Genomic DNA, 27,435 nt, shown 5'->3' with positions numbered 1-27,435 from the left:
CCTGCTTTTATAATGGAAGAACCAAAATTTTCAAGTAAAGACAACCCGCCAGCCATGCTAGCGATCTGTGGGCAAGGCAAACCGCCAATGGTAATGGCGATTTGGCCTGCACTGACGCGTCTTCGCTGCTGCACTGCCATGGCCTGCGACTAGCCCTGCACCCTCAGCTATTGGAACTCGCCAGTTTGACTGGCGGTTCCCTATGCGTTCTGTATATCGCTAGTTCTAATGGCGATTTCAAACTTGCATGCACGTATCGCCAGCGTCATAAGCGATTTGCTCAAGGACACCAAACTCGCCACTGGTTCTGGCGGTTTGGGTCCTGCATGCATGGTTTTCACGTTCAAAAGTGCCCCCTCTTGGAAATAACTTAAAAACAACCCCATCTGGGGAAATAGTTTCTAAAACTACCCCAGATGGGGAAATTTGCCATAGTTAGTTAGTTACAAAAAGTTAATTGAGTAGGTTAGTTGGTTACTCAAGTTAGTTATTTTCTGTCTTTGTATAAATAAACCAACTTTGTAATACTTTGATGAATGAATCCTAAAACTGTTTTTTTTATCTATCTTTCATTTCTTTCATTTCTGATATGGTATCAGAGTTAGGTTTTTGCTTCCGTGCCTCTTGCTTCCTATTGAAGCTATTTCTTATTTTTCTCTCATGGTCATGACTGCCATTGATGATTCCAATCCCATCATTATTCATTCTTTCGACAATCCTGACATTGCCTTAGTTTCTCATCCTCTTACCGGTGAAAACTACAATTCTTGGAAGAAATCAATGCGCATAGCTCTTCATGGGAAGAACAAATATGGGTTTGTCGATGGTTCAATTCCTGAACCTGCTTTGGGTCACTCAACTCATGCTTTGTGACATCACAACGATAGTATCATTTCTTCCTAGCTCCTTAATTCTTTATCCAAAGAAATGCAAGTAAGTATCTTACATTGTTCTTTTGCTAAAGCAATCTGGGATGATCTTCAAGAACATTTCGAGCAACAAAATGGTCCTTTAATTTTTCAACTTAAGCATGACTTGATCACTCTGCAACAAGGTTCCATGTATGTTTCCTCTTTCTACTCCAAGCTTCATTCTTTGTGGGAGTCATTATCAAAACTAAAGCCCTCACATAGTTGCACCTGTGGAGGAATTAAACCTTGGTGCGATTTTGAACAAATGGAGTATGCTATGCAGTTCTTGATGGAGCCAAACAAATCCTTCTCTATCATCCACTAAAGCTGAATATCGTGTCTTGTCTTCTGTTACTAGTGAAATTGTTTGGTTAAACAAGTTATTTTTTTACTTTGAAGTTGATGTGCCCTCTGTGATGTTATTTTGTGATAACAAATCTCTATAAGTCTTGCTTCAAACCCTGCTCATCATGAACGATCCAAACACATTGACATTGATCATCATTTCATTTGAGAATATGTTCAGTCCAAAGTAGTCAAGCTTGTCCATGTCAAAAGCCAACACTAAGTTGCAGATGTTTTTACAAAAGCACTTCCAGGCCCGGTTTTTGGTAAATTCATTGCCAACTTGAGTGGGTATCACGATTAAGCAGTTGCAGTTTGTTACAAGAAGTTATTGAGTAGTTAGTTGGTTACTAGAAGTTATTTGAGTAGTTAGTTGGGTATGACAGTTAGTTAGTTACTAGAAGTTATTTGAGTAAGTTAGTTGGTTACTCAAATTAATTATTTTCTATCTTTGTATAGATAAACTAACTTTGTAATACTTTGACGAATGAATCGTATTTTTCATCTATCCTTCATTTATGATAACCATAATAAAAAACATGTTAAAATCGATAAACTATAACTCTCACAATTAAATGAAATACAAAAGCTGTGTTAACATTACCATTTCGACTTATTTCAATTGCCACCATGAATTGTTGTGGCACTGCAAACCAAGTAATAAACAAAGGATCATACACGTGAAACCTTAATTGGTCATGGATGACATGGAGATGGTATGGGTTTGTATTGAGAGAAAAAGGGAGGAATAGTGATAAAGAGAAAATTTGTCATAGCTTAGATAACGTACAATAAGAGGAAGATAAAAAAAACACCAAGGTTGAAATTGGATACTAAGGGGAAGGTGGAGTGAGTTTGTGATACTGTACAGTTAAAAGACTAACACAGGTAAAAAAATTCAATCAAACGATATTGCTGTTATTTTTCAACTTCGTGATAATGAAACAAAATAAAGAGCCATATTAGAATATTGTTTGAGGGACAAATATGTCTTTCCCTCTGTATAATGATAAAATTTATATAATGGTAAACTGCATTAATTTTAACTTTTTTTCTGATAAGTTAATATTATCTTCTACTACTTCCCTTCAATTGATCTTTTATATTTTATATGCTAAAATATAAAATTATTTAATAAAACTTATATAAGATAAAAGTAATATATTTATATGTCAATATAAATATTAAAATATATTAAATTTATTCATTGATGTGCATATTAATTTTAGTTTAATATTTTTTAATATGTATATTATTTTAGTGCATTTGAGAAAAAAAAAAACCATTTTTATGTACATTGAAATATAATGATTTATTGGGTAAGATAATATCTATACATATTTTAAAATTTAATTCAATGCTATTATTGTGGTCTCATAATTGACCTAATCAAGACATTAAATTACTAATAAAATCACTAAATCACTAATTGACTCACATACCTGATATATATATTTACCATTATTATATATATATATATATATATATATATATATATATATATATATTATTTTTTACTTAGAAAAACTAATATGTTATAATAGCTTAGTCGTTAAACTTCGCTCTTGTGACTTCAATAACTAATGTTCAAAACTAATTATTATTATTCAAAACAATTGTTATTGTACATTTAAAATTTAACAGACTGTGATTTTATTTTTGATACTTGTAATTTGTAAATTTTGGCTTTTGACCCCAAAATGGATGCCACCATCTATCACATGAATTACACAAAAAGTTTGACCAACAGTAGAAATTTCTAGACACTTATCACGCGTGTCATACAACTCCACTCCTTAGGTATCTCATACGCCTCACACACATCCCACCCCGTTAGATTTCCACTTTCCCCTATTTAAAACCTAGGGTTTTTTTTTTCCTAAACACACTTTTTTTTTCCTGCTTTTTTTTTCAATCTACACTATTTTTGTAATTTAATTCTTAATATTCTAAATCCAACATAGCATGAGATGCTAACATGTCTTTCGAACCCTAATTCACCTTGGTTCAGGTAAATCTCCTCTCTTGCATCTTTACCCTATTTTAATTTCTACTTCACAAATTATATATGTCCTTCTCCTTCATTTTTTTATATAATTTCTTTCGGTTAGGTTCTTTTGATCTCTTACATTGTTGAATGCAATTGTTGAAGATTTGATCTCTTGGGAACTGTCAACAAGATGACATCGATTTGTTCCCCATCCATCGCAGCCGTGATTTCCTTGATTAAAGGTAGCTATTCTTATTTTCATCCTGAAGACATTGAACAAAAAAAATATTGAATAAATTGTGGCTTGTATAATAAAAAGTTAATTTAATGCATATTTAAATTATCTTGTCCTTATTTTAAGAGATAAAATTCTGCTACACTAACTATTAGTTGTCAATAGCTTCTAACATCATTAAAACTGCAATAATATCTTTTTTCTTGTATTATAGTTTGTATCTATATCAGCCTTATGATTACAAGTTGTTAGCCCATACTCCATAGTTTCAAGCCTTGTTTGGGAGGCTTGGGAGGCTGTTTTGTTTGTTCATGTGTTAAATCTTATTTGGTTAGGTTTGGGGATATGATGATTTCCTTTCATGGTTCCTTTGTGTGACCCTCCTTTCCTTAGTGAAGCTATGGCTTCATGTATAGGAGAAGCAAAAGGATGCAATGTCTTTTTCATACTTGAAAACTTAGGAGTCTTCTTGATTGACAGAACTAAGAGACTCCGGTACATTTAATCTAACTATGTATCATTTGTGACTTGAATTGGTGTTAATTTATATATATCTTTATTCTTTAGCATGTATTGTTTGAGAGCTGCAAATGGTTTTTCATACTGCATAAATGATGTTCATTTTTTTTCATGTATCCTTTTGCTTCTCCTAAACAATTCGAGGCAGAGGAAGACCCAAAAAGACTATAAGAGAGGTTATCAAAAAGGATCTCGAAATTAATGGTTTGGATAGAAGTATGGTACTTGATAGAACATTATGGCGGAAGTTGATCCATGTAGCCGACCCCACCTAGTGGGATAAGGCGTTGTTGTTGTTGTTGTATCCTTTTGCTTCTCCTATGTCGTGCTTGGTTAAAGAAAGACATTGCATCCACAATCCATACATACAAACCTAGCACACTCTCATATTCAGCTGATCTATTTACTTGGATATAGCTGTCGCGGACCTTTTCCTTAAAACCATGTTGAAAAATGTTTGGTAAAATTTAAAGTAAATTATTTAACTCATAAGCATGATTATTTTTTTAAATGATTTTTGTAATTTTTGTTAGCAACATTGTTGTGGAATGTATTTGGTTGTTTGTCTTACATTACATATCATGGTTCTAAATTGCCGTCCAAAACCATAACCGCAATTGGTTGCATCAATTTCATTTTTTCACAGTTTCCCACAATGTCAAGATTGCAATGAAACCGCAACCACGATTTAATGTTACATAGGTTGTATTTTCATGTTTGATAAGTTAATTGATATGCATACCTTGCACACACTTGTTTTGTGTTTACTTGTTCACTTGTTTGTTATCATCATACATTCTTTATTCAGAGTCTTTTAGCCTGTGTCTATGTATAATGCATAAAGATATCTCTAATGACCTGAATTGCTCTCATGGGATTTTCCTGCACACTTGATGCTCACTTGATGTATCCTTATAAGACCAGAGATGAATGACTCTCTCTTGTCAATCAGGTGTGAACAAAATTTGTTTTCTCAATTTTTCAGTCGGTGCAATTTCGGTTTGATTGACCATTTAGGAATTGTTAAGTAGTTTTGAGGTAATTTTTGTTAATAAGAATTTTCTACCGTGTAGACACTAAACTCTGCCTATATGTTAGGCTTGTTTTATGCTTACTTTGCTTTTGGTTGGCAAACATCCTAATGCTTTGTAGTAATTAGAAGAATTTGTTTCATCTTTTGTAAAGATGTCTGCTATCTTCCCTTAGATGTAATGTAGTTTCTCTTGTTCTTTCTAATGTAATATTATTGCCTATCAAATAATTTTTTTTGTCTAGTGACATGAGATATTTTTCCTTAGTGAGCTATATTTATGGTGTGTATTTATGTGATTCTTGCATGATTATACTAAATAGATCAACTGAATATGAGAGTGTGCTAGGTTTGTATGTATGGATTACTCACGTTCGTATAATAGTAGGTTTCTACATGTAGAGTAGTTTTTCTTGATAGGTTTTCAAGAAGTTTGCAAGTGTGGCTTCATGTATAACATGGATGAAATACCAAGTAAAAAAAATTAGGGACCAAAAGTCAAGAAAAAATTATTAGGAATCAAAGGAAATATTTGAGTGTAATTCGCCAACCAAAATCATATTTAAGTCAATCTTGTTATTGTACTGATTTTATTTTATTACAACAAGTGTTATCAAATGGCGGCCATGGCGGAATAGCGTGACGAAAATTTGAAAAAATGCCACTGAATAGCGGTTGCGTTGCGGGTTGCGTATGGCGGCCGCCATAGCCATGGCGGAATTGCAAGAAAGGCGAAATAGCAGTTTTTTTTTTTTTGCGCGGTAGGTGTTGGGCTGACCCGACACAATCCTATCTGATATTCTATTGCAAAAGCGCAACGACCAGCACAACACACAGTAGCGACAAATGCACAACACAGAACACAGCACAAGACAGCCGCACCTAGCAGGGACCAGCAGCGACGAATGGCAGCAACACGACCCCGCAAAGGCGACGCACACGACCCTGCACAGCGAACGGCGGTGTCGAATGGCAGCGACGCACACGAGGACGACGAAGAACGGCAAACATGGATGCCATTTTTTTTTTCTTTTTTATTTTTTCTGTTTGACACCCATATTTTATGTCTGCAGTTTTTTTTTCGTTTTTCTATTTGACACCTTTTTTCATTTTTGACACCCATATTTATTTATTTTTTTCTGTTTGACACCACATTTTTTTTTCTGTTCAGTCCTCTTCTAAATGGCTGAACCATCATCCGATGCTGCTACTGCAAGTGCAACAAGGAAAAATAAGACAGACCTAGGCTAGAAATATTGTCATCCACTGGTGGAAGGGGATACAAACACAATTGTTTGTAATTTCTGTGGAAAAATCACAAAGGGAGGAATAACCAGAGCCAAACAACCCTTGATTGGGAAGTCGGGTAACGTTGCAGCAAGCAAGAAAACTACACCAATAACCAAGTACCAACACCAAATAAACGCATTCAAGAGTTCAAAATAACAAAAGGATAAAAGCATAAAAAATAGAAAAATGGGTGTAAAACAGAAAAAGATCATAAAAAAGGGGATGAACAGAAAAAAACATACCAAAAATAAAAAAGGGGTGCAAAATAGAAAAAAATGAAACAAAAAAACAACAACAACAAAAAAAGAAAAAAAGGAACCACGTTGTCGTCACTGTCGCCGTCGCCGTCCGTTCGTCTTGTGCATGGTGCGTGGTGCGGGGTGTCGAGTTCGTCGTCGGCGTCGTCGTGGTGCAGGTGCTGGTGCGGGGTGTCGCGTCACGTTTTCATGGTGCCGCTGGAGTTCACGTGTTGTTGTTCCTGCTCGGGCTGCTCACCCCTTTTGGATGCGAAAATCGAGTTAGGGATGGGTCGGGTTAGCCCAGCACGACCCATTATGAAAATTTTAAAAAAAAGGTAGTCTTCCACCATTTTTGCTAATTCGCCACGACCGTTAAGGCTATGGTGGCCGCCATGGCGCCGCCATATGAAACCCGCAATGCCACTGCTATTTGGTGGCGTTTTTCAAAAAAACCCGCGATGCCATACCGCCATGGCGTCGCCATAATCACTGTTTAACAACATTGCTTTCAAGTACTTGAAATGGACCATCCCCTCTTGGTTGAAGCTTGGATTATTTTTGCTTCGGAAACCTCTCCTTTCTCATGTGAACCCAAACCCAATCTCTGGGTTGGAAAACAACCTTTTTGTGTCCCTTGTTTGCTTGTCTAGCATAACTCTCATTCCTCTTTTCAATTTGGGCGTTGACTCTTTCATGGAGCTTTTTCACATAGTCCGCTTTGCCATGTCCTTCCTTATGCTTAAAAACTGAAATATTAGACATTGACAACAAATTAAGGAGTTAGTGGATTGAAACTATAAACAACCTCAAAAGGAGAACAATTAGTGGTACTATGCACAATCCTATTATAAGAAAATTCAATGTGAGGTAAGCAAACTTCCCAATTTTTAAGATTCTTTTCCAAAACGATCCTTAGCAAGGTACCCAAAGTCCATTCACGACCTCCGTTTGTCCATCCGTTTGAGGGTGACAAGTAGTAGAAAATAGTAACTTAGTACCCAACTTTGCCCATAAGGTCCTCTAAAAATGGCTTAGGAACTTGAAGTTCCTATTACTAACAATGCTTTTTGGTAATCCATGGAGTTTCACCCCTTCTTTGAAGAACAAATTTGTCACATGATTAGCATCATCAAATTTTCTACAAGGAATAAAATGAATCATTTTAGAAAACCTATCAACAACAACAAATATGGAACCTTACCATTACTTGTTCTAGGCAGCCCTAAAACAAAGTTCATTGATAAATCAATCTATGGAGAATCCGGAATTGGTAAAGGGGTATACAAACCATGAGACATTACCTTTGATTTGGCCTTTTTGCAAACAATACAACATTCACAAAATTGCTGCACATCTTTCTTCATGTTAGGCCAATAAAAATGCTCTTTCAATGTATCTAAGGTCTTTTGGACCCCAAAATACCCCATCAACTCACCTTCATGGGCTTCACACACAAGCAAGTTTCTAGTAGAACACTTGGGCACACATAATTTATTTTCTTTGAAGAGGTAGCCCTCATATCTATAAAAACCATTTTTAGAAAACTTTTCACAATTTTTGAAGATTTCACCAAAGGTGTCATCTCCTTCATACATTTCTTTCAAGCAATCAAATCCAATCATTTTTGTTTCAAGCATAGAAAGCAAAAAGTGCCTCCTTGACAAGGCATTCACAACAATATTTCATTTTTCCTTTTTATGTTTAATAACATAAGGAAATTGCTCAAGAAATTTCACCCATTTGACATGCCTTTTGTTTAGCTTACCTTGTCCCTTTAAGTATTTTAGAAATTTCACCCATTTGCCATGTTTTCAACGCTCTCACTTAGGCATACAACTCCTTATCATAAGTAAAATAATTAAGGGTAGGACCACTTAATTTTTCACTAAAATAAGCAATTGGATGACCTTAAGAGCATTGAAAGCTTCTTCTTGTTTCTCCCTTCATTTGAAAAGAACATTTTTCTTAATTACCTCATTCAAAGGTGCTGCCTACTAAAATCCTTCACAAATCGCCTATAAAAACTCACTAGGCCATGAAAACTTCTCACCTCGGTCACACTTTTAGGTGTAGGCCACTCTTGGATAGCCTTGACCTTTTCTTCATCAACTTGAACCCCTTTGGAACTCATTACAAAACCAGGAAACACAACATGGTCTTTGCAAAAAATGCATTTTTCAAGGTTGGCATACAATTGTTCCTTCCTAAGTACACACAACATCGATTTTAAGTGTGCAACATGTAAATCAAGAGTTGTGCTATAAACAAGGATATCATCAAAGTACACCACCACAAATTTACCAATGAATTCTCTCAAAACATGGTTCATTAATCTCATAAAAGTGCTTGGTGCATTAGTCAAATCGAAAGGCATAACCAACCATTCATATAATCCATATTTAGTTTTGAAAGCGGTTTTCCATTCATCTCCTTCTTTAGTCCTTATTTGATTGTAACCACTTTTCAAATCAATTTTGGAAAAGAAACAAGTACCATGCAATTTATCAAGTAAATCATTAAGTCTAGGTATTGAATATCTATATTTAATGGTAATATTGTTTAAAGCTCTACAATCGGAGCACATTCTCCAAGAACCATTTTTTTTGGAACCAAAATTACCGAGACAACACATGAACTCTTGCTATCTCTTATCCATCCCTTACCATGAGTTCTTCCACTTGTCTTTGGATCTCCTTAGTCTCTTGAGGGTTACTCCTATAAGCTGGCCTATTAGGCAAAGAAGCTCTCGGCACGAGATCTATTTGATGCTCAATTCCCCTCAATGGTGGCAACTTACTTGGGACACTTGATGGAAACACCTCCTTAAATTCCTGCAAAAGAGTTTTCACACTAGAAGACAATTCAAAGTTGTCAAAAGTGTTAGTGGTCAAAACATAATTTTTACAAATCAACAAGTATAGGAGTTGTTTTGAATGAAACAACCCTTTGACCTCTTCTTTGGTAGCTAGAAAATTCTCCTTGACTTCAAGTGTTTCACTCATCTTTTCTCTCTCTTGTGTTTCCCTCTTTTTGTCTTCACTTTTTAAAATCTCAAGTGTTTGACTCTCTTTTTATTTTTCTCTCTTTTCTTGAAGAATTTTCTCTCATTTTTTTTTATCCTTACATACTTCTTGTGGACTCAATGGTTTGAGCACTATCTTTTTGCCTTGATACGTGAAAGAGATCTTGTTGGTGAAACCATCATGATTAACCCTCTTATCAAATTGCCATGGTCCCCTCAAGAGTAAGTGGCTGGCCTCCATAGGAACAACATCATAAAACACCTTATCATTATACTTTCTAATGGAAATATCCAACTCCACTTGCTTCCTTACTTGCACTTCTCCATCCTCAGTAAGCCATTGAAGCTTATACGGCCTAGGATGTGATTTTGTGATTAAATTCAAATTAGACACAAGTTTTGTTTGTACTTGTTACATTGGTACAACTCCCTCCATCAATGATCGCCATGCAAACTTTGCCATTGATTCAAACATCTAGTGTGAAAAATGTTTTCTCTTTGACTTTCCTCCATAGACTTCAATTGATGGTCAAGTAACCACCTAATCATCAACAATTTTTCCTCCGGTGTTTTCTCCACTTCCTCCTTATCATTCTCACTCTCTTCTCCCTTTTCAACTTCAGACTCATTAATGTATTTTCCATCTCTAAGAATCATGACTTTCTTGTTAGGGCACTCATATGCATAATGTCTCAAGCCTTGACATCGAAAACACTTCACATCCCAGCTCTTTTTTGAGGATTGTTCATGGAATTTTGGAGGAGTTTTTGATGGTATAGGTGCTGCATTAGAGGTGGCAACTCCTTTACTCTTGTCCTTCCAACTAGAAGAACCATAATTAGTGGAACTTCTTTTGGCCATACTTTTCCTCTTCAATTGTTGCTCTACTCGGATTGTTTTGTGAAGAAAATCCTCCATTTCAACAAATTCATGCAGCTCAACATCATGAATATCACTATTTAAACCATTAAGAAATCTAGCCATAGTTACCACTTCATCCTCTTCTATCTTGGCTTGAATCATGAGTACCTCCATTTCTTTATAGTATTCCTCAACGTTTTTGCTACATTGGGATAACTTTTGAAGTTTGAATTTTAAGTCCCTAGTATAGTTTGCCGGCACATACTGCTTCCTCATGATCCTTTTCATCTCAACCCAAGTTTCCACCAAAGGCTCCTCATTTCTAGCTCTCTCCCTTTGCAATTTGTTCCACCACACCAGAGCATAATCCAAGAATTCCACAGCTACTAGTTGTTAGTCATGATTTACGACTAACTTTTGTATTGAAATATTCATAAAATTTATATCTTTTTCCTAATTTATGATTCTTTTTGTAGGTTTGTACATATTTTTATGTTTAGTTTAATTTCACTCAGTAGATATTCCCAATATTGTGAATTAATGTGGTTCAACTTCAGTTTTAGGCTAAAGGATGAAGAAGACGGTTGAAGTAACTGGTGTCTCGCTAAGCGAGACATATGCGCTTATCGAGTAACATCCGCTAAGCGAGGTACTCAATTCGCTTAGCGAGTGGAGAGAATCTGGAAGAGAATCGGCCATTCATGCACGCGCCTAGCGTGCTATCAGCTCGCTAAGCGAGTCATTTGTCTCTTCTTGAACTTAGCGCGCCCAGCTTGCTAAGCGAAAATTCACTAACTTGCGTTTAGCGAGAAAATGACGCTAAACGAATCTTCAGGATCAAAAAGCCCTTAAAAGACTAAAGTTGACAAAAAAAATAAAGAGTTCTTTTGGTGGAGAGATGTAGCAGAGCCGAAAAATAGAGCAAGAGAGAAGAGCTTGGATGAAAAGCCTCAACCTTTGAAAGATTCTGAGTTTAGGAGTGATTATTAGGTTTTTAGAGGTGGAGGAGACATCCCCACCACTATGTAATCTTAATTATCCTTCAAAAACCTATTCTTGGGCTGAAAGGTGCTAACTTACAATGGAAGGCTAAATTTGTTGTTGAGGATTTCTGCTGAACTTTGATGTAAAATCCTTTACTATCTATTTAAAGTTGTTTTTGTATGTTCATTGCTTCTATCTGCACTTAATTATTGCATGTTTGTGGCTTGATCACCCATTTGTGTGTAAAGTTAGGATTTTTAGCATTGGAAAGCTTTTTAAATCCTTTGAACCGGATAGAGTAGGCTAGAGAACTGTATGTCTGGACACGGAGTGCAGGGATTTAGTTTATATTATGCCGTAATCTTAATGCAACTCGTGTAGTCTAAGTTCGACGAGGGATCTAGAACGAAGTTTAGATAGACTTAGGCCCATTCACTCGAGAGATCCTGGTTTGGGTAGTTGTTTTCGACATTAAACACGAAAAACAACCTTAAATAGAGAAAAAAATACTCAATAACCTCAAGTAGGTTCAGTAGAAAGACCCAACGTTTTTAATCATCTGTTTATCTCTCATCTTTAGATAGTTAATTTTTTAGTTAAATTAGAACTGTAGACACAACTTCTTTTTATATTTACTATATAAATGTTTACTTACTGAATGAATGCTCTCTGAATGAAACAAGTTCCCTGTGATTTGATACTCGGTTCTTACCATTTTATATTACTTGCACGATTCAGTACACTTGCTTATTAGTATTGCAATTGGGAGAGCGCGGAATGATAGCTTCAATTTTTGGGTCTCCTCATAGGTGTTACATGAGAAGATATGCTCTATCTTGAGCTCCCACACCAAAATGCCTCCAGATCACTTTTGCCTTTAAAGGGAAGAATGTTGAGCTTGAGTCCTTCAATTCGGTTTGGCCTTGGACCACCACCATTTTCTCCTCTCCTTTTGTCCTCATGACGTTCAAGATTCTCTAATCGCTCAATTCTTTCATACAACTCCTTGTTGTTCTCTCTCAATAATCTTTGCATTTGAGCATCGAGAGCATCCAACAAGAATCTTTGTGCCCCATCCAATTGATATTCACCACCACTTGACATGTTCAAAATAAAAATAATAATAGTTATAAAGAAAATAGAACCTCACCGCACTCAAGTATATCTCTCAAATATGTTTTTTTTTTTAATTTTGTACACTCTTGCATTTTTCCACTCTAGAATTCTCCTTGAGTTCTAAAACAATTCAAGAGAAAGTTTACACAAAATTTAACCACCAATTTGTGACAAGGAAAAGGCTTAGGGTTAGGCTAACAAAGGCTTAGAACAAGGACAAAAAATTCCAGCAACTACACAACGTGATTTTTTTTTTTGAAGGAATTAAACTTCATAATTTAGTAATTCAAACCTTCTAACATCCAATTATATTATTTTCAAGAATTTTTGAAAGCTATTATAGCATGAACCATTCAACCCAAATATATATATATATATATTTTTAAAATTGTTGGACAAGTGGCCTCAATAACTTAAGAGGGGGGGTGAATTTTTGAAAGCTATTATAGCATGAACCATTCAACCCAAATATATATATTGTTTTAAAATTATTGGACAAGTGGCCTCAAACAGTAGTTGAAGTAGTAGAGGGCGGTTTGCCTTACCAAAACAATATGAAGAACAACAATCATTCAAAGTTTTATTAGGTATTGTCATGTTACAAGCTTTGAGAGTTCCCCGTGAGGCATCATGATGGGAATGACCTAATATATAATGCCATACGGTATACATGCTTACTTTTCTAGAATTTGAAACTCTCAACTCATTTCATGGTTTCAACTGGTTAGTTTTCATAATGAAGCAAAAATTTGGCGTCAAGAATGACTAGTTTTATGTTTAACTTGGAGAGTTTTAAAGCAAGAATAGATAATTAGATTATGCATTAAACTTTTTACAGTCTAAAATACAATAATACATTCAGCAAGATGTTGCATGTCCCTCTTTCATTTTTTTTTTGTATGGTTGCCAAGATATATTTTAATTTTTATTGATGCTTTTGATGTGCATTGATTAGATGTATTTATGATGGATGAATTGTTGTTTAAATGTTGATAGGATAATTTAGTGTGGAGGTGGATTTTGCATGAGAATCGTCTTGATGAAGTAACTCTCGTATCTGATATGCCTCGTGACATTATGTTATTACTATCCTTTTTAGTTTCTATCTCCTTTTCAGTCTGATCTTTGTTTTTTTTTTCCTACTATATCATGTTTTTTTTTCTTGTAGATTTCAAGAGAGGCATTTGATTCATACTTTGGTGTCAGTGTCCCCTGAAAATCTTGTCACTGCTACTGTATGATATTTTCTTTCCTTTTAGCTTTTGCATTTGTATATCAATCCTTGCAATATTTTAATGCATCAAAATGATGTGGTTCATATTGTGTACTAGAATGCCACATATGTCTAGGAAACTAAAGAAAGGGCCTACAATTTATGTTAATCTTAAGTTCCAACCTGCTAAATATGTTTAACTTTTTTCAAAGAAGCATTATGTTGAATGGGTTGATTGATAATTGACTAATTTCTGATTATTATTGCTTGTTATTGCAGGTTCATTGTCTTGATGTTGAGAAACTGAATCAAATGTATGAAGGAAGGTAAAAACATGATTTTCAAGTTATCATTTTCTAGCCTTCTTTTCTGGTTGAGTATGTGGCGAGACAGAGTGAGATGGGGGCTCATAAATGCATGTTTTTCCTAGTTAATTATAATTTGGCACCAATTGAAAGTATAATTATACAAAATTGCAACTCAAAGTCACTCAGTCCAAAGTAGGAAAAGGATGCCAATGGATAGAAATCTTGAATATTTCTTTGAAGTAACTTGACGTCTATACTATTAAGCTTCTGTAATTTTCTTTTGTATACCCATTGCCTTTTACTAAATATAGGTTTCTTGAAAGAAATATTACAAATGTGAAAATTTGACTTTCTTCTTGAACTTTGGATAGGATTCTGAGTACAGCTATGAAATACTTTTGGATTAGTGGGCTACAAGTGGATGTTGAGCTGAAATCTCCCTTTTCATGTTAGATGGAAGGAAATTCCAGTTAAGTGGAGAAAGAATTAACTTATTGGGGAACCAATATTATATGGTCTTTAAACCAATATCAATGTCATGATAAGCCTCTGGCTCTTTGGGACATAAGTGCAGCATGATCAGCATTCAAGGATAACAATTTAAGATATGCAGAACATTTACTTGTTAAGTGGATCTCATCATCTTTTCTACAATTAGATATGGACCTTTCTCCTGAAAAAGTTATCATTTTTCTCTTCAAGCTTTTCAGACATTCCTTCTCGACTACTATACATATGCTGATCGCTGATCAAATAATTGGAATACACAACAAGTTTCAAAAGCTGGAAGAGGTATGTCCTGCCATGGAAAAACAAATTACTAAGTGGACAAAAGTTCTTCTAAGTAGTGAAAGGCTTCTGGGTTTTAGTTGTTCTGCTTTCCGAACTAGCATGTTCAATCCAGGAACAAATTCCAAATCTGGTCGTTGGTATCCTGTTGGACTAGCACAGATGGAACAATGGATTGCTTTGCTTTAGATCAGGAACATATACATGACCAGTTAAAAGTCATTGCATCAGAAGTTAAGCATGAGAAAAGGTACTTTTTAGATTTTATATATTTTAGATATTGTTTCTTTTTCCTATATGTCTTACAGCATAATTAATTTATTTTTCATAGCTTTGCTTATGCACATGAACTTTTTTTGTCCTGGAATTGAGGATAACCAGATGTAAATCTGAGTAACATACATTAGTATTGTTTCTTTTTCCTATGTTATATTGTATAATTTATTTTTCATAGCTTTGTTTATGCACACGAACTTTTTTTTGTCCTGGAATTGAGGATGACGAGATGTCAAACTGAGTAACATAGATTAGTATTTTCATCCAAAAGGTGGAGATACACAATCTAGTTGTACTATGGAATCCACCCGCCATAAAACTTGAAAGAAAGTAATTCTCAAAATTGTAGAATAGCTTGGTGGAATATTAACACGATACCGAAACCAAATGGTATCCTTTCTAGATTCATATTACTCACCAGTCACCAATAAGAGTAGTCCATTGCAGCTCATTCCCATTCCTTTCTTTTGGTTTCAGTGACATTTGTTTGCCTGAATTAAAAATTATTTGCTCTTTGTGCTCATAACAAAATAAGAATTTTGTAGTAATTATTGAAGCAAAATTTTGGGGAAGGGGCCCATAATAAATTTGGGACAAAAATTGCAAAAAGAATTCTTGATAAAAAATTCAAATCAGAAGTGGTAACACTGCTGGGTTTTGATGTTAAATTAATGAGTAACCAACTATCCATTTATTAACATAGTTATTAATTTGAGAGGTTAATTATTCATATATTATTTTTTTAACTTTTCCTTGTTTTTTGTGCACATCTTATCCTTAATGTTAACTAGTAAGTTCTTGTTCATAAATAATTTCCTACACCAGTACAAAACTGTGTAGTGTTTACATAATTTTCCCGACTTACAACCATAAACTTGTTACCAAGCTTGTAAAATAGTCATACTATTTTGTGGATTTGGTTCAGAGCTTCAAATGTGCTTACAGTATTGTGTTAGTGCAGGTTTCTGAGCAGTAGATGATCAGCAGTGGAGACATGTAGTTTTTGTTCAGCATCTGTTCCATTTGAATCCCCTGAAGTTGGTTTCTGCCAAGGTGAAAATTCTACTAGTGGTGATGTTAAGAATCACAGGTTATTGAACCATTGGTTTCATTGAAAATATTTTAAAGGTTCATTATTATTAGTGTGTAGATATTAGACGACAAATGTAGCCCATGCAGCATATTCTCAATGTTATTCAGAGGGTTAAAAGAGTGATCTTTTAGTTTGCCATGCAAACTCCTTTTGCTTATGTGCTATGAACCCTTTGGTAACCACCAGCCAGATACTGTTTGAATCTTGACTTGAGCCAAAAAAAATCATAATCACACTTTTAAAAGGTACATCGCAAATATTTATGCAGACCTACCTCACTTTGGGGGCTATTTTATCCCATAACCCAAGAAATCAAGGGTTCACGGCATTATATGTCCTGATTGTCCTCTATTGGCACCCTCCCTTCAACTACCGCTTCCAGATGAAATGAAAGAACTCCAATATAAATTAATTCAGTAAAACAACTTTTGACAACTGTTATTAAATAAAGCTATTCAAAATTGCATGTTCCATTGGGGATCCAGTTGTCCTAAGAAGTTGGATATTATTTCACTGACATCTCAAATATATACTAGCGTAACTCTCAACTCCAACAAAAACTATTCAAAAGTTTGAAAGTGAGAAAGATGACATCCAATGACACTTAAAAATAAATTGACATGAATCTGACAAGTTCCAATTATTTCAAATATCATTTTCAATGGATGGAAGACTCATTAACAAAAGTAGAAGATAAAAAAAGTAAAAAGACTTTTCAAAGTTTAATCATGAAGGTACATGCTAAAGATAGTTTACCTAAATCAAAGTTCAATCTAAGAATTGTCTCATATCTATCATTTGAAGATTATTTCAGTAAATTTTAAGAGATCAAATTTAGTCTAACACTAAATACCCAAGATGTATTTGTGGGCTGGAGTTTGTTTGGATGGATTACTTAGCTTTTGAGTTGAATACTTAATCAAACCTATTACTTATTTTCATGTAATTTTTGTTCTTAGTTTTGGGGACATAAGTTCAAATGTATTTTTGTCTTTCCTAGGTTAGTTTTTAGTGTTTTTGAGCTTCCTAAGCCATTATGATGGTTAGTGGGACTTAATGAGTCATTGTGATGGTTAGTTGGGAGTAAAGGCTTGGTGAGAAATAAATGCCTAGTGGAAGTCACTACTTGTATTTCAAGTGTAGTTCAGCATAACCTATAAATAGGAGTCTCTAGTAAGCTTCAAGGTGATTTTTCAGATTAATCAAATTGAGTGTTTCTTTATTGTGAGAGTTTTATAGTGTTGGTTCTACCGCAAGTTCCTCTTTCTATCTTATACTTGTTTGACGACCCATAAGTAGATTCATATAAAAAACTTATTAACTTCTCCTTATTATTCGAATTAAAACATAATTAATAATACAATTTATACAAAATTATATATAAGTAAATTAGTTTTTTTTTTTAAAAAATAAAAGGTAGGTGAGCTCCCTACAAGTTTCTCTAACCCAAACAAAAATGAAATTGAATTTTAATTGCCTATATTTGCCTCTTTTAAACCTACCTCCAAACTCGACATGCCTAGGCCAAAGATGTAAATAATCAAAATTCTTGATCACAATTCAAAATTCTAAATAGGTTTATTAATTTTTAAACTACATACCCTTATTAGCAACTCGTACAATTAATTAACCAGATTATTATTAATCACAAGTTCCTCTTCACCGCCTATATATACATACATATACGTATTTATGCACCTCTCACATATTAATTAATTAATGTATACAATTTCATGTATAGTTCTTTATACATTCAGATATAAATCGTGATGTTCTTTACAACCAAAACAAATTATGCCTAAATAATAATGCTCCTGTGGAGTTAAGGCTGGAGGAGCCTGTGTTTTGGATTTGTATTTTGGAGAGGGAGCGGGGAAGGAGAGAGAAAAGTGAGAAATAGAGGAGAGAGAAGAGAGAAAAATGAGTGGGGAAGAGAAAGAAATCAATTTTTATTTCTTTTAAATATTAAATGCTTAATTATTATAGTACCCTTATGATTAATTTACTAAAATAGAAAAGTGAACGGATTTTTTGTCGAAACATTTTGGAGTACAATGGCAACATACTCCAATTGAAAATAAGGTGAGAGTATGTTAGTAATCCGCTATATGTATATATATAATTTTCACACTATATTTCTTATAATTATTTAAAATATATTAATAATTTAAATCATAATAATGATAAAGTAATAAAATCAAGGTTACAGAATTTATTAAAAAGTATTTTAGTTCTTAAATTTCTTAATTTTATTTTTCATATTTCTTATTAATTACTATTTATTATCTAAATTAAATATGTAGAAGCAAAGCTTCATGGTGAATCAAAGGTGATTCAAAGGTGTTTTGATGATAACAATGATGATGACAAAGGTGATGACAAAAAACTCAAAGATCAATCAAAGAACAACTCAAGAGAATCAAAGGTCAATCAAAGAACAACTCAAGTAAATCAAAGAGCAGTCAAGAAGACTCATGAAGAAAGTCTAGAGACAAGAATCAAGATTCAAGGTTCAAGATCTCAAGAATCAAGATCAAGATTCAAGACTCAAGATTCAAGAATAAAGAGAAGACTCAATCAAGATAAGTATTAAAAAGTTTTTTCAAAACTTTGAATAGCACATGACTTTTTGACAAAACTTTTTACCAAAGAGTTTTTACTCTCTGGTAATCGATTACCAGTAGCAAAATGAGTTTGAAAAAGTTTTCAAACTGAATTTACAAAGTTTCAATTATTTTCAAAAAGTTGTAATCGATTACAATGTTTTGGTAATCGATTACCAGTGCCCTTGAACGTTGAAATTCAAATTCAAATGTGAAGAGTCACATCCTTTCACTCAAAAGCTTTGTGTAATCAATTACACTTATTTGGTAATCGATTACCAGTGACTGTTTCTGATAAATCAAAAGATGTAACTCTTCAAAAGGTTTTTGACTTTTTCAAATTGGTTTTAAGTTTTTCTAAAAGTTATAACTCTTCTAAATGGTTGTCTTGACCAGACATAAAGAGTCTATAAAAGCAAGGCTTTGTTTTGCATTTCAATCATCTTGAATACTTTTCCAATCATTTCATTACAATCCTTTACAAGCCTTGAATCTCTTTGAACTTCTTCTTCTTCTTTGTACCAAAAGCTTTCTGAAGTTTTCTGGTTTTCCAAACCTTGAAAACTTGTGCTATTCATCTTTTCATTCTCTTCTCCCTTTGCCAAAAAGAATTCGCCAAGGACTAACCGCCTGAATTCTTTTTGTGTCTCTCTTCTCCCTTTTCCAAAAGAACAAAGGACTAACCGCCTGAATTCTTTTGTGTCTCCCTTCTCCTTTGTCAAAGAATTCAAAACGACACAGTCTGAGAATTCTTTTGATTCTTCCCATTCCCTAATACAAAAGTGTTCAAAGGACTAACCGCCTGAGAATTCTTTTGTATCCCCATTCACAAAGTATCAAAGGTTTAACAGCCTGAGATCTTTGTCTTAACACATTGGAGGGTACATCCTTTGTGGTACAAGTAGAGGGTACATCTACTTGGGTTTGACTGAGAACAAGAGAGGGTACATCTCTTGTGGATCAGTTTTAGTGGAGGGTACATCCACTAGGTTCAAAGAGAACAAGGGAGGGTACATCCCTTGTGGATCTTTACTTGTAAAAGGTTTTTTACAAGGTTGAAAGAAATCTCAAGGACCGCAGGTCGCTTGGGGACTGGATGTAGGCACGGGTTGTTGCCGAACCAGTATAAAAACTCTTGTGTGCTTGTTTCCTTCTTCCCTACTCTTTTACTTTCCACTGTGCATTTAATTTTCGCTTTTACTTTCTGTTAAGTTTCTCTTCTACTCCTCATTCTCTTAACAATTCAGTAAAAGCCTTAGAAGAGTAATTTTTTAATTAGTAAAGGTTTAGGAATAATTAATTCAACCCCTCCCCCTTCTTAATTATTCTGAGGCCACTCGATCCAACAAAATATAGTTAATAACTTAGTATATAGTTTGTTTAAAAATATATATAAGTAATTTTTTTAAAAAGGAGTACACAAATTCTTTCTTTGACCCTAACAAAAATGGAATTGAGTGTTAATTGTTTGTACCTACGTCTTTTAAACTTACTTGCAAACTCAACTTGCCTTTGATGGAGACAAGAAAATCAAATCCTTAATTGGAGTTCAAAAGATTGGAATTTTAGATAGATTTGAAAATTTATTTATTAAAGTCACAAGATGCCCTTTCATTCAAACAACACAACATGTAGAAACTACATGCACAACTATAGTCCCCAATTACAAAACAAAGAAACGACATGGGAAAAAAACACAGTTCACCAACAACATGATGAAGACTATATAAACCCTAGATAATCAATCCTAACCATGTCGCACACATGAAATTGATTAAGCTAGTTCTTATTCTTAGCTAAAATTTAAAAAGACAAACAAAAAATTTAAGTAGGACATCACCAATAGCATATCTCTTATGAAGGAATCAAAAGAACCTAAAAATAGATCCTTCTCCATGTTTTTGTTTCATGCTTTTCATTGACATGTGTCTTTACCTCGTTCAACATCTTTTGGTACTTCTCGAGTTGGGAATTGCTCATGCTTTCAATTGGCACATCCCACTAGATGTGATCCTCTGTGGCCTTCAGCAAGTGGTTTAGATCCTTTACATGTTGCTTCTCTACGGCAATTTGGTTAGACAAACAATTGAGGTGTGCGTGGAGCTCATCCTCATCCACGATGCTAGGGTCCTCGTTGAGGTCTTGGGTAAAGAAGGGAGGTGGGCTTTGGGTTGTATAGTGTGGATAACAAAATCCACATTAGGGCTACCGAAGGAGTAAACTTAGTTATTAGGAGAGAACATAATCACAGCAAGGTCGACACCACAAAGGGTTGCAAGCTCACTCGTTTTCTTGAAAACTCCAGTTTGACGCTTTGAGAAAATCACCTGAAGGTTACACTTGTTGCTTATCTTCTTCATCTCGATCTTTTGTCGACCTTTGGTCTTCTTAGTGGCATCGCTCAAGTTTGACTCATTTTTTGAATCAATGGGTTATAAATTATGCTATATGATATGAAATATGAATATGAGGTGTAACATAGAAGAAAGGTTAAGTTCAATTTATAGGAATACTCAGAGTCTGATTTGGCGGACCAAAGTCTAATTTGGCAAACCAAATGTGCACCTATGTAGAATTTCTAGCCTGTATTTTGACCACATTAAAGTGGTTTCCAGATTAGCAATTCTAGGAATCTCATTTGAAGGCCTTATATGGTATATACATTTGACCTTCCATATTTATCATTTGGAGTAAATATATGCATATTTGTAGCTGAATTTTTTCATGTACTTTTCATTTACACTCTCAATCTTATCATTTATTTGGAGAAAAATGTTTGATAATTAAGGAAATCGATTGGAAATTTTTTACTAGAGTAGTGCTAGGAACACATTCTCTAACACACTTTCTCTAATGAGTTAGAATTTATTGAAAATTACAAAATCTGAAGAGTGACTCGTTAAATATGATATGAGGGCCCACAAAATTTTGTCATTTTCAATAAATTTTAACAATAAAAAGTGTGTTCCTAGCATTTATCTTGTTGACTATATGTCAAAAATATTTTGGTGCACTTAACTTTACACCCGCCTTGTAGTTTGCATTGCTAGTAAAAATATTGCTAAACTACCTCAAGAAAAAAGTGCAAAATGAAACTCTTGTCCAAGGGGTGATTGGAAACTCTAGTCCAACCTTTTAAGGAGTGAAGTGTGTAGAAGCAAGCTTCATGATGATGAATCAAGATTGATTCAAGGAGTTTTGATGATAACAAAGGTGATGACAAAAAGTCCAAGAGAATGAGTTCAAGATTGAGTCAAGAACACTTCAAGAATCAAGAGAAATTTGAATTCAAGATTCAAGAATCAAGAATAATCAAGTTGAAGATTCAAGAATCAAGAAAAGACTCAATCAAGATAAGTACTAAATTTTTTTTTTAAAATATTGAGTAGCACATGAATTTTTCACAAAACCTTTTACCAAAGAGTTTTTATTTTCTGGTAATCGATTACCAATTTATTGTAATCAATTACCAGTAGCAAAATTGTTTTCAAAAAGCTTTCAACTGAATTTACAACGTTCCAATTGATTTCAAAATTGGTGTAATCGATTACAATGTTTTGGTAATCGATTACCAGTGTGTTTGAATGTTGAAATTCAAATTCAATTGTCAAGAGTCACATTCTTTCACAAAAATGCTTTGTGTAATCGATTACAATGATTTGGTAATCGATTACCAGTGATAAGTTCTGAACAAAAATCAAAAGATGTAACTCTTCCAATGATTTTCAAGTTTTTCTAAAAGTTATAACTTTTCCAATGGTTTTCAAGTTTTTCCAAAGGTTATAACTCTTCTAATGGTTCTCTTGACTAGACATGAAGAGTCTATAAAAGCAAGACCTTGACTTGCATTTAAATAACTTTTCTAATTGATTTTTGAATATCTTCTTCTTCTTCCTTTGCCAAAAGCTTTCCAAAGTGTTCTGGTTTTCCAAACCTTGAAAACAAAACTGTGCTATTCATCTTTTTCATTCCCTTCTCCCTTTGCCAAAAAGAATTCGCCAAGGACTAACCGCCTGAATTCTTTTTGTGTCTCTCTTCTCCCTTTTCCAAAAGAACAAAGGACTAACCGCCTAAATTCTTTTGTGTCTCCCTTCTCCTTTGTCAAAGAATTCAAAACGACACAGTCTGAGAATTCTTTTGATTCTTCCCATTCCCTAATACAAAAGTGTTCAAAGGACTAACCGCCTGAGAATTCTTTTGTATCCCCATTCACAAAGTATCAAAGGTTTAACAGCCTGAGATCTTTGTCTTAACACATTGGAGGGTACATCCTTTGTGGTACAAGTAGAGGGTACATCTACTTGGGTTTGACTGAGAACAAGAGAGGGTACATCTCTTGTGGATCAGTTCTAGTGGAGGGTACATCCACTAGGTTGTTCAAAGAGAACAAGGGAGGGTACATCACTTGTGGATCTTTGCTTGTAAAGGAATTTACAAGGTTGAAAAGAAATCTTAATGACCGCAGGTCGCTCGGGGACTGGATGTAGGCATGGGTTGTTGCCAAACCAGCATAAAAACTCTTGTGTGTTTGTCTTCTTCTTCCTTATTCTTTTAATTTCCGCTGCGCACTTTAATTGCCGCTTTTACTTTTGGTTAAGTTTCTTTTCTATTCTTTATTTTCTTAACAACATAGTAAAAGCCTAAGAAGAGTAAATTTTTAATTAGTAAAGGTCTAGTAATAATTAATTCAACCCCCCCTTCTTAATTATTTTGAGGCCACTTGATCCAACAAAGTGAATTTATAATTGAGATAAATTTTATACATTGTATATGCTACATATAAATTAAGGGAACTACTATTGTCACTACCAATAGTGCTATTGACACTACCAACCCCTATGAAACTCCATTTTGCCTAAATCCTTACACCTTTTCCCTTCCCCTCAAAATTCTCTCTTGCGCCACCCTACCTCGTCCCCTTTATGTTGCACTGTCCACCCATCCACCCCACCCCTTATCCCATCACCCATCTAGTATCCACGCGGAGGAAGGTCCTTCATCTTCAGATCTCAATATGGAGGAAGCAACCTGGTGCACGTCAACAAAAACCATGGATCCACCATGAAAACGACAATGATCGACACCCGCACACAATGATATCAACCATGCCACCCTCATGGGCGACTGTGCCTATTGAGATCCGTGTTGCGTAGTCCACCCTATCAATTATTGAATCATGTGTTGAATTTGTTGAGATGTGTTGTTGAATTTGTGTTGACGATCTTGTTGGGGATGTCGAGTAACAATGGAAATACAATTTTGTTGTTGTACAAAACAACATAATTATATTTCCATTACTTTTATTTTTCCACCCTCATGTGTATATAGAAATATGATTATGTTGTACAAGTGTGCAACGAAACCGTATTTCTGTGGGAAGGGTAATTCCGAAAAAATGTGAAACACACCCCACGTGGGTACTGGGAAGTGCCAATAACATTTGTGGTAGTGTCAATAGTAGTTCTCTAAATTAAAAATCACAAAACCTATCCAAACCGAAACAAAGCAAATCAAATCAAACCCCATATTATTTTTGTGTTTAGTTCAGATAACTTTTTTTCTAAAAATCAAACCAAATTACACCACAAACACCCATGAAGGAAAGGGGCCAAAAGAAAAGTGAGTGCTAATATTTCAAAGAATTTTTTTATTAAGATTCATTTTGATGAAAAGACTAAGAGGTTTCACCCAATTCACCGTTTCAGCTTCTCCTTCTCCACTTATGGTTTTTCTCAACCTTGAATTTCAATTTTCAAGTTTCCCAGTTATATTGAGCATTCAATTTTCATTGAGTTATTCAACTTATATTTATTGATAAGAAGAATATAGTGAAGTACAAGTGTGAAATCAAATTTACTTATACGATGATATGTTGTTTACTTATGTGGTTGTTTTGAGACCCATTGATATAAATTTCGCTGACAATAACTCTTTGATCTCCCAATAAAAAATTGCAACAAAATATAAAGATAAGTGTATAACCTCTGGCCCAAACTCATTTCCTTTTCCTCCCAATTTGCAAGTGTGTTAATTTAATGGTTATCACATACTCACTTGATATGATAGACTTGGGGTAATTGTTTAATTAGGCAAAGATGAGCCATATATAACAAAAACACAATACAAGGGCATGTGAGATATATGCTATATATAGCCTATATGCAATGCACGGTATAAGACAAGATTAGAAGTTGGATTTTACTTATTATAATTAAACAATGACATGTTAAACTATTAATTTTTTTAATAGTATATGTTGCTCGATGGTGGTAAAGATATTATTGTAAACCATTTTTCTAACTTGCTCGATCACACTAAAGATCACATAAGTATTACTTCCTCTATCATGTAAGAAAAAAATTATGTCAAAATATAAATATATGTGAGGCATTATATATTATTCATTTATTATAATCATATATATTATTTTTAATAAAATTACATGTTTATTTTCATTGAAATAAATATTTATATATAAGAGACTCTTTATTATTTTGTCTTAGGTCCATAAAATACAAAGATTGATGGTACAACACCTGTAAGTAAGTGTGCATGATCATAGGATCAAAATTATTTTTTTAGTTCTTTGATAACTTTTTTATTTGTTTAAACTAATTAAGTAAACTGATAAATCCTACCGACAACTTGGTCATTTTAATTATATATAATTTTTGAATATTTTAGGGATATACTGTTTATGGCAAAAGGAACAAATATAAATTAACTTAAATTTAACTTTCTTTACCCTCTTTTTATTATAAAATTAAGAGCATATAAAAAAATGTAAAGTATTCTAAAAGAACTTATATTTTACTCCAAGTTTTTTTTTAAGAGTTTAATAAATCAAAATAAGTTTAATATAGAAACTTATATTTTAGTCTAAACCTTTAACCAAAAAAATGTAACGAAAGAATAAAAAATATATGAGCATAATTGTTTATAAAATTGAATTTATTTCAAAACAAATGGGCTAAAAATATAAGGTGGCATTAAATATCAAACCATTATGTAATATTGGCATGATAATTATTAATTATTATCTTATAAAAATTAAATTTTTAAAAAATTATTGCAAGGATAAAAAAAAGTAACTTTTTATAACTGTTGGTATGAAATTTCCTTAGCTGTGGTAATGACAAAGTACCAAACATTGGTTCGCTTGAGGTGATTGACACAAGTAGAGAATTTTGTTCCTTGGTTGAATTTCTAGTCCACTCCTAAGTTTTCTAGCAATCAATGAATTGAAGTTTTTAAATTAAATTACTCTTATGTAGAAATTGCGGTAGAGGAAGCAACAAAGAGCAACAAGCAATAAGGGAATTTTAAAAAAATAGGCAAAAAAAGGCAAATAAGGGAGATAATGCAAATAATAGGTAAAAAAGTGATTGGATTTTGTATATTGATGTTTGTGTCCTTGTTACAATGTGATAGACCTTACTGATGATGATTGTCTAACGGTTACATTAGCCTAGCTGCAACACCATTGAAAAATCCCTAAAATCTATGAGATCATGACTATTATCCCTTCAATCGCTCCATTGTCCATCTAGTTGCATTACATGTTCTCTAAATCAACTTATGCACTATTCAAAGTGTTTCATCTCAGTCGCTCTACCATTTTATCCCAAATTAATCATATTAGTTGCTTCAATCGGCTTTCTTATGCTAGTCCTAGCCAATCACCAGTTGTTGCCCAAATTAATCATATAATTGGATTTCTTAAATATAAGTACAATCAATACTATCTTCCAAAATACTAATTGTATGCAATAATTTAAGAATGAGAAATGCTAATGACACTCTCTCTAACACTTTCACTCAGACTCTACATGATTAGTTAGAAATTATTGAAAATCATCCATTTTTGTAAATTTTATTTTTCATTTAATATAAATCAGGAGAGAAAATCATTAAATGAGAAGCAAAATCTACCAAAAATGGTGATTTTTAGTAAATTTTAACCAATCATGGTGAAAGTCTTAAAGAAAGAGTGTTAAAGAGTACTACTAGCATTTCTTAGAATGAGGAATCCATTTTTGTGATAACTATAGTACTTTCCTTTTATCTTTAATGAAAATATTTTAAGTCCTTAAATCTACAAAGATCAACAATTAAGATTTGATGTACGCCTTTAAGTTTACAAATAAATCCTATTCACTCTCTCTAAATAAAAGAAAAGATAGTGAATATATAAAATATAAAGAAAATAATAATAATAATTTATCTATAAATCTTCTATATATAAAATTTTTAGATTAGCAAAAATACAGTTTTAGCATTTATTAAATGGTGACACATGTCATTTGGTGGAATATTTTGGTCTTTAATTAAATCTTTTCTCAACATTTTCCCTCTCTTTTCAGATTTTGTTTTATTTTCTCTTTCTTTCCTTTTTTATTTATATTTTTCTCTTTCTTTCATGTTTGTTTTATGTTTTCTTTTTCTTTATATGTCTTTTCTTTCTTTCTTCTTCCTCTTTATGTTTTTTCTGTATAGTTTATTAAAATATAAAAATGAAGAGAGAAAAAAGATTCAATGCAGATTTAATAAAAGGCCAAAATATCCTATCAATTGACACATATTAATTGATGGAATATTTTGGTCTTTTACC

The 27,435-nt window shown here is 33.5% G+C and overlaps 1 long non-coding RNA gene across 4 annotated transcripts; it reads left to right on the top strand.

Moving 5' to 3' along the window:
- Positions 1–3,109: 3,109 nt before the first annotated feature.
- On the top strand, positions 3,110–16,469 carry LOC114383499. 4 transcript variants are annotated; one of them, XR_003660523.1, is made up of 7 exons: positions 3,110–3,267; positions 3,368–3,488; positions 13,539–13,586; positions 13,711–13,777; positions 14,035–14,081; positions 14,435–15,102; positions 16,090–16,469. It is a non-coding gene; the product is annotated as an uncharacterized LOC114383499 (long non-coding RNA). The 4 variants fall into 4 exon arrangements; XR_003660521.1 differs by having other exon boundaries at positions 3,112–3,488; XR_003660522.1 differs by lacking the exons at positions 3,110–3,267; positions 3,368–3,488 and adding an exon at positions 4,302–4,952.
- Positions 16,470–27,435: the final 10,966 nt, after the last annotated feature.

The sequence above is a fragment of the Glycine soja genome, chromosome 14 (genome assembly GCF_004193775.1).
Source record: "Glycine soja cultivar W05 chromosome 14, ASM419377v2, whole genome shotgun sequence".
Classification (NCBI taxonomy): domain Eukaryota; kingdom Viridiplantae; phylum Streptophyta; class Magnoliopsida; order Fabales; family Fabaceae; genus Glycine; species Glycine soja.
The sequence above is the reverse complement of the archived record's forward strand: the minus strand, read 5'-3'. Positions and strand labels throughout refer to the sequence as shown.